The sequence below is a fragment of the Sminthopsis crassicaudata genome, chromosome 2 (assembly GCF_048593235.1).
Source record: "Sminthopsis crassicaudata isolate SCR6 chromosome 2, ASM4859323v1, whole genome shotgun sequence".
In the NCBI taxonomy this organism is placed as follows: domain Eukaryota; kingdom Metazoa; phylum Chordata; class Mammalia; order Dasyuromorphia; family Dasyuridae; genus Sminthopsis; species Sminthopsis crassicaudata.
The window spans coordinates 593,878,903-593,886,279 of record NC_133618.1 but is presented as its reverse complement, the minus strand read 5'-3'; the positions used below and the strand labels follow the sequence as shown (position 1 = coordinate 593,886,279).

The 7,377-nt window shown below is 32.4% G+C and overlaps 1 long non-coding RNA gene across 1 annotated transcript in view; it reads right to left on the bottom strand.

Annotated features, from left to right (window-relative positions):
- Positions 1-3,057: 3,057 nt before the first annotated feature.
- The window catches only part of LOC141553752 (uncharacterized), a 69,644-nt gene continuing 65,324 nt past the window's right edge, over positions 3,058-7,377 (bottom strand). The window contains exons 2-3 of the long non-coding RNA XR_012485624.1: positions 5,107-5,163; positions 3,058-4,799 (exon numbers count right to left, since the gene is read on the bottom strand). This is a non-coding gene — a long non-coding RNA (uncharacterized LOC141553752). The remainder of the gene's footprint in view (positions 4,800-5,106; positions 5,164-7,377) is intronic.

Genomic DNA, 7,377 nt, shown 5'->3' with positions numbered 1-7,377 from the left:
TTGTTTGTATGTAATATGCATGATCATTGTAAAGCGTGAAACTATCTAGCAATTTGTTTCCATCTATAATCTTTGCACATTTGTACAAAATAACCAAGCTGTTACACCATTCTTCTCTGACTTCTTAAATAATAGTGAAGAACACTAGGCTTCTAGTGTGGGCTCTCAAGTTAGAAGCCCTTCAAAATCTATCAGACACAAACTTAAGGTCATGCATTTCTAAGATATTTAAATAGTAGACAGTGTATATTGCTGAAGATGTTACCATGGCCAATTTAATTGGTGTTTTTCATATCAAGTTTTTTTCAGACAAGCAAAATGATCAAGAAAGTAGGACAATTACTTAATGAATTGAAAAAAAAAGTATGCAATTATAAATCAGGCCAAAAATCTCTCAGAAAAATATTTTACCCAGAATTCTTTGCACAATTTTTTCTACTTTATAATAATAAATATAGCCTAAGGTGTTTTTTTTTTTTTTTTTGGTATTATGATATAGATCAGAATGCCATCAAACAAATGAAGACCTGATTTTCTAACTTTTACTGTAAATCATGTAAAAATAGAAAAGAAATTATTGGTTTTATGGGTAATGAAGGAAGAATGCTACACATCAAAAGTTTATTACTCTTCTTCACCACAAGGGGCAGCCTGGAACTTGAATATAGAGAATTTGACTTTAGAATAAAGGTTTCTTTGTCATTAATACATAAGTTTGTCATTATGACAAAGAATCGTTTTTTAGTCTTAACTATTATCAAACATTTGGATTGTTACTTGCATTGTTGGAGAAGCACTCAAATCAAAACGGTCACAGATCCATTTGAATCATCACAAAAGCCAGGCTTTTACAAAATTTACTATGAGTTAAACACCCAATTGTTTTGTTGGGGCACTTGAATAAACATAAATAAATCATGTTTAACTTGTTGTAGGACACTTAGGAATCTAATTAAAGAGAATTTCAGCTTTTATGGAACACATACTTCATTTAACCTGATTAGGGGAATTATCGGCCCCCTACTAGCAAGACCAAAAGACTTGTTTGTTATATTCCATAGTTCTCTATAGCCAAGACTTCCTATCTTGTCACAAACTCTTGATAATGCTAAAACTTTTCAGAAGTAGTTTTTTTCTTGAATTTCCAGAAATTTAAAAAATGTTACTTATATATGTAATATTTCTAATGCATCATGGGTTCTTCTTTGAAAAGATTATCTGTTTTGCCTCATCAAAAAGTTTCAAGTTTAAAAAAATAATTGAAATCCTGATAAATTACAAAGGAACTCTCTTTTTTCCACTGCTACTAGCAGATTTGGAAGTTTTAGTTGAATGAAGAGTCATGTTTCATGGAACTAAACTCATAGATCCTTTCTAGCTTTAGGTAGTAACACAACTTTAGCATTTTAAACAAAAAATTTAATATTACTATAGTCTGTTTCAAATATTTTTGTGTATTAGTCTAAAAAGCATGAGGCAAATTTTCCAAAATTATTGGGGATACACTTAGATTCTTAAGTTTCCTACAATAAGTTTTTTATATTTGTTATTGAATATTTACAAGAGTAACTGAATCAGATATGCCATTTAAGGTATATACCCAAGGTCTTCTAAAATCTCATTTTTCAGATGATGGCAGTAAGACCCAGAGTTAAGTGGCTTTTCTTAAGTCTTATAAGTAGTAAATGACTAAAAGATTTGAAAATAGATTTGACTCAAAATCCAGAATTCTTTCTATTGTTCCCAGCTCCTTCCTATCTTTAGCCAAATAATGTAATTACTGATATTTGTAAACTAGAAATGTTTTTCTAGTGAGAAAGCAAAACCAAGAAACATAACTTATTTTAAATTTCTATAAATACATCCTATCATTCAATGTTAGTTTCCTCTAATAAAAATAATAACAACTAATATGGGGGGGGAGGAGAGAGGGAGAGAATTTGTAGTACTTAACTGATATTTGAAAAGCAGATTGTAGATACAAGAATGTTATGAAATCTTATTCCAAGAATGGGAATGGATTTTTTATTGTCACATAATGGTTTTTGTCTTTTATTTGAACAAAGTCAGCATAAATATCTATATCATCATTTAAAATGTTAAACAGGAAATCTTAGAAGGATTTTACTGTTGTATTCAGTGAGTTTGTCTCTATATTGCAAGTAAAATGGAGAGTTGATGTGATTATCTTGATAATTTGGACCAAAAGATGTTTTTATTTGCAACATGCAATTAATTCAGGTAAAAATGAGATTTGGACTGAAATAGCTGGATAATTGCTTCATTCACCGTTTCACGTAGCTTGAGACTACACTCTGTAATCACAGTAAGTTCATTTGTCCTCTGAGATTTTCCATTGATGTTCACTAACTGAATCATGCTAATTTAGTCATATATGTGAACTGATTTTTTAATAGAGTGAAACTTTTATGATTGTAATTAATTTATTTCAAATTTGTTAGTGTCCATCCTTTTCAAAGTGCAATGCAAAAATATATGTACCTAATTTCTTTCAGACTTTATGAAACTTTGAAGATAGAGAAAACTGAAACAAACTATACAAGCAGGAAGCTGTATAAAACTAAAGTTTTTAGATATAAGATGTTCTTGCCTTTTAATAATTATGAAATAAATTTTGTCTTGATTATGTTAAATAATTTTTAGAGTTCTTTTCATTGAATTCCTGTTGTAGAAAAAAATACTAAATGCCTTTTCAGTGTAAGAAATTTTCTTATTAACCACAGCTACTTTGTTAAATTTTGTATTCCTATGCCCATCTGACATAAACTTTGGTTCCCTACTTATAAATGCTTTATTTTTATATTTAAATTGTTAGCACTTTAGATTGTGATTGTGGGAAAATACCCAAACAAAGATTCTACCAGTGGGGTAAGAAACTATGATGTTTGAAAATAAGACACTCAATATTTCTCAGCCTGGAATCTTCCAAATATAACATGTTATGTAACCATGACTGTTTATTATTAATTCTTAATTATGACCATTAAAAATCCTCAATTTTATTAAGAATTGTACATTCATGATCAATCTGTGGGGTTTTTTAAAAATCATTTTGTAGATCTTTACAATTTTGTAGAATCATAAAATTCAAAGAAAAGGAAATATTTGTGAGAACTTGTATGAATATAAATAAAAATTTGTATTATTCCCTTGTTCCAATATATTCTACAAAAAAGAAAAAGTAAATGTGTTTTCTTCTAAAAATAACATTTTCCTCTATATACACTGGTTAGTCTTTACACTCTAAATCACTTGGGGGCATGCCTTGAACTTTTAACCTTCTTTTTTCCAAGCCCTGATGCTAAGAATAATGCACTCTGCTCCTTGGCATGGAGCTAGATTTCAGGACTCTAGTTCACAGTAGTTGTTATGTTACAAACATCATTGTACCATCTAGAGTAAAGACTTGGTTGTCACATTAAGAACATTCCATGAATCACATAATTTAAGATACAGATATATTTTATTCTCTTTCTAGCAAATTGTGACTACTCAGTTCCCCTTTTACCATCTTGTAGATATCCTTTGCCAAATATACTGGTAAAATCTCAGAACTTTTACACATTAGTGGGCTACCAAAGTATTTACTGGTGACTAGTCTCCTGCAATTAATTATAACTACTATTTAATCAATCTATTTTTAAGTAGGAAGAAATAATCAGATGTAGTTTTAAAGAACCAAATTTCAGGAAGCATGCTTTTCAATGCTGTGCCAAACAAGCAAATAGGGAAAAATGTGGCATGGGAGGAAATGTCATTTATTCCTGGTGTTCTGACTCCAGAAAGAAGGAAAACTTTGCAGTATATTAGCATTTGTCCATATTTTTAAGAACAATCTGGGGAAAAGGATAATAATTATTTTAGGTAAAAGTAAAGTCAATGTTCATGTAAACTTTGTACTATAACTTTAGTCATATCAGCTTCAGTTAAAATGTTTACTCAGAATTAAAGGCTGAAAAAATACAAAATGATGTTTTAATAGTTATTTTTTTCTTGGATAATATCATTCCATATTGCTTTACTAGATATAAAGCATAGAACATGCTTACCTCACAATTTCGGCTGGGAAAAAATACATCTATGTTTTATACTAACATTTGAAAAAAAATATTATTAACCCCAGCCCCATACAGGGTTTTTTGTTTGTTTTCTGCTTTAGATTCTTACATTTCAAAGGGTTGATGTCCAATGGTTGAGATATAAATTTGTAATAATTTCTCAAGTAAACAGAATTTTTACATTGAAGCAACATGTCTCTTACTATATAAATATACATTTAAAAGCCATAAAAAAGCCAAATACAATGCTTGGGCATAATTACCAGTGCTCTGTATACATTCTAACTATCCCATATAAATGGGCATAGTATCGCAGATGTTTATTATCCATTATTTAAATTCATCTTAATTTTAAATACATAGCAAGTAATTTTACAAGTGAATTAACATGAAGCTCAAACAGTTTAAACTGATGGTTAATGTATACTTTGGAGAAGTTAAACTGTATTAGGACAATTCATATTAGTAAATATGCTATGATGATTCAAATGCATTATAAGTTATAATGATCATGTTAGCTCTCTCCTAATTCTCAAATTGTATTCATACCTCTTGAATTACTTATCATTAGATATTCAAAGATATCCACAGATATCCATAGATATCCAAGAAGTAGAAGACAAAATCAAATATATTCCATAGATGTTGTTAGATTTGACACTCATTCCGCTGAAGATGTGCTTGCTTTGCTAGTTTTTCTCCTCTTCAAATGTTGTTTTTCTGGAACAAGATGAAATGGTGTTAAAACTTTCCAAGCACTCTTTCACACTGTAATGGGAGTTCATTCAAAGGACATGTGGCTGGAGGACAAACAGTAGCAGTAGTTATCCTCACCTCCCTCCTCCCTTTACAACTCCTCCCTGGTCCAGACATTCCCTCCCTGCTTCCCCCTCCTTCAGCCCCCCCCCCCCAAGCTAACCCCATCACAAATACTGAATGCCACCTCACTTGATTCCCTTCTCTCTCCCATCTCTCTTTGCCACTGCCTACTCAGTGATGTTCAGATTTTCAGAATTAGTACTCTCACCTTCTTACTGCAGTTGGTCCACAAATTCCACTCAGTCAATATGATTTTGTTTCCTCCCTATCAAGAGATGTTGATAAAATTATCTATAGGCTATGGTTACCTCCCCAAGGAACGGATAATTACTGATAATAATACATTAAATAATAGAGCTAGAAGGGACCTTGTTATTAGATTATTTTATGGAAGAAGAAACATTTTAAAATGACAACAAATTACTGACAATACAGCACCTGTTTGATGTAAATATTAAGGTTTGTTTTTTAATTGCATTCCCAAGACTTTTTTGGGGAGAAGGGACATAGATTTTTAATTCAGCTGTACAATTGGTAATAGAAAATATAATTTATTACATATAGTATTTTTTGTGGAAGATTGATATACTCTTTAAATAGTGTAAGGATTATTAATAAGATTTTTAAATGCTCAAATTTCTAAATTTCTAAAGATTAACACAATTTTATATTTATGTATGCTGTGCATGTGTATACACATGTATCCTGGATTTAGTTGTCCTAATTCTCGACATAAACAACCTGTGTGTAAAAACTTCCACATGTTTCTCAGCTGTCACTTCAATATATTCATGGCCATCTATATTCTTAGTTAAGTCATATATTTAGTTAAATAACACAGATGCAACTTTCTACTCTTTTACTTTCATTTAAGAGGGAAGTTTAAGACTCCTACTCTACAGCTCATTTACTTTAAAGTTAATTCACCTTCAGTACTACTCTTAAATGTACGGTGCTACAGCAGCATTCTTCACTGGGCTTTCTTTACAATTGCATTATTGGAATAATAAAAAGCCCCATTTTTTAATCAAACATAAACTTGGCTTTCTTTCACTTGTCAAGAGAAAATGAAAGTCACTAGCAGCCGAGTTTCCCCCCACCCCCCACTCCGGTAGTTTCATATCTAAGACAGAGTGAGTCTCTGTACCCACCCTCTTCCCCAATGAATGGCATTGCAGTAGAAATGATTACCTAATAAAGCTATTTAGCAAAACTCATAATTGTGTGGTCCTGTTCCTTTAAACATGTGTCACTGCTGCCGCCAAGTGACAGGTCTGTAAGGTTGTCTAACCCTGAATAATTAAAGTAACAATTTCCTTTTTTATCCCTGTTTCTATCTGAATAGAAATACCATCTTCTGGCCATGAGATAAGACAGAACTCTGTAATACTTTGATGAAAAATGAAGACTCTTTGCTAAAATGTCTATTCATTAGACCACTTGGTGATAAATTCCCCCAGAATTCATGTTACAAAAATGATGAATCTTCTTCATTTGTTATTTCAGATTTAGGAGAAAGAGATTTTTTTACTGTTAAATTGTTTTTGTTTTTTTTTTTTTAATATACTCCATTAGCTGTTCTGGTTTTCTGTAAAATAACTGTGTATTAAGGGCGGGGAGGAAATCTCTCACTTCAAATCCATGGGTCATACCAGAAACTTGCAACTGTGGGAACACATGAGTACATGAGGATATATGCAAAAATGGGAAAACATGAGTATGTGGGGATTTATGGAAAGATGGGAACACATGAGTACATGGATAGATATAGATATCTATCTATCTATCTATAGATATGTGTGTGTGTATACAAAGATTGGAACATATGAGTATATGAGGATATATATACAGAGACAGGAACACATGAGTACATGGGATATATGTAAAGGCAGTTGTTCTCTGGTTTCCTCATTCTTGAACCATGCTAAGAGCTTTTCAATTGCCGTGACATTTTCAGCCAGGGAAGGAATAGTTGTTTCAGAGCAATGTTTTACAGGCAATTACTTTATATGATCAATGGAGCAATTCCCCCCTCCAGAAAGGAACCGAAGCGATCAAGTTAAATCATTAAATGGGAGAAAGAGAGAGAGAGAAGGAGAAAGGCTTCATCTCATTAGCTGGTGCCCGTGCTGCAAGGTCCAGAGCTGCACATAATGTCACTGGCCCTTTAAGACAATGACTACATCCCCCTCCTGTAGCTGTTGACAGGTCTAAACCTCCCTAGCAGCCCATTGTGGCCACAGTAGGAGGCACCTGCAGAAAATGTGCCAAAACCAGGCAGGGAGCAAGAGCTTTTCAATAAGCTCCCCAGCTGGAGAGAAGAGGCAACCCTAAACAAGCCGACTCGGACCAGCCATGTGATGGGAAAAGGGGTCAAAGACAGACACCTCCTATTGGCTTTCTGAACACTCTATGGTTCAATTTGCTGACATCTTCTAACTGGCTTTTTTCTATTTGCTTAATATGCTGAGGTATTTAG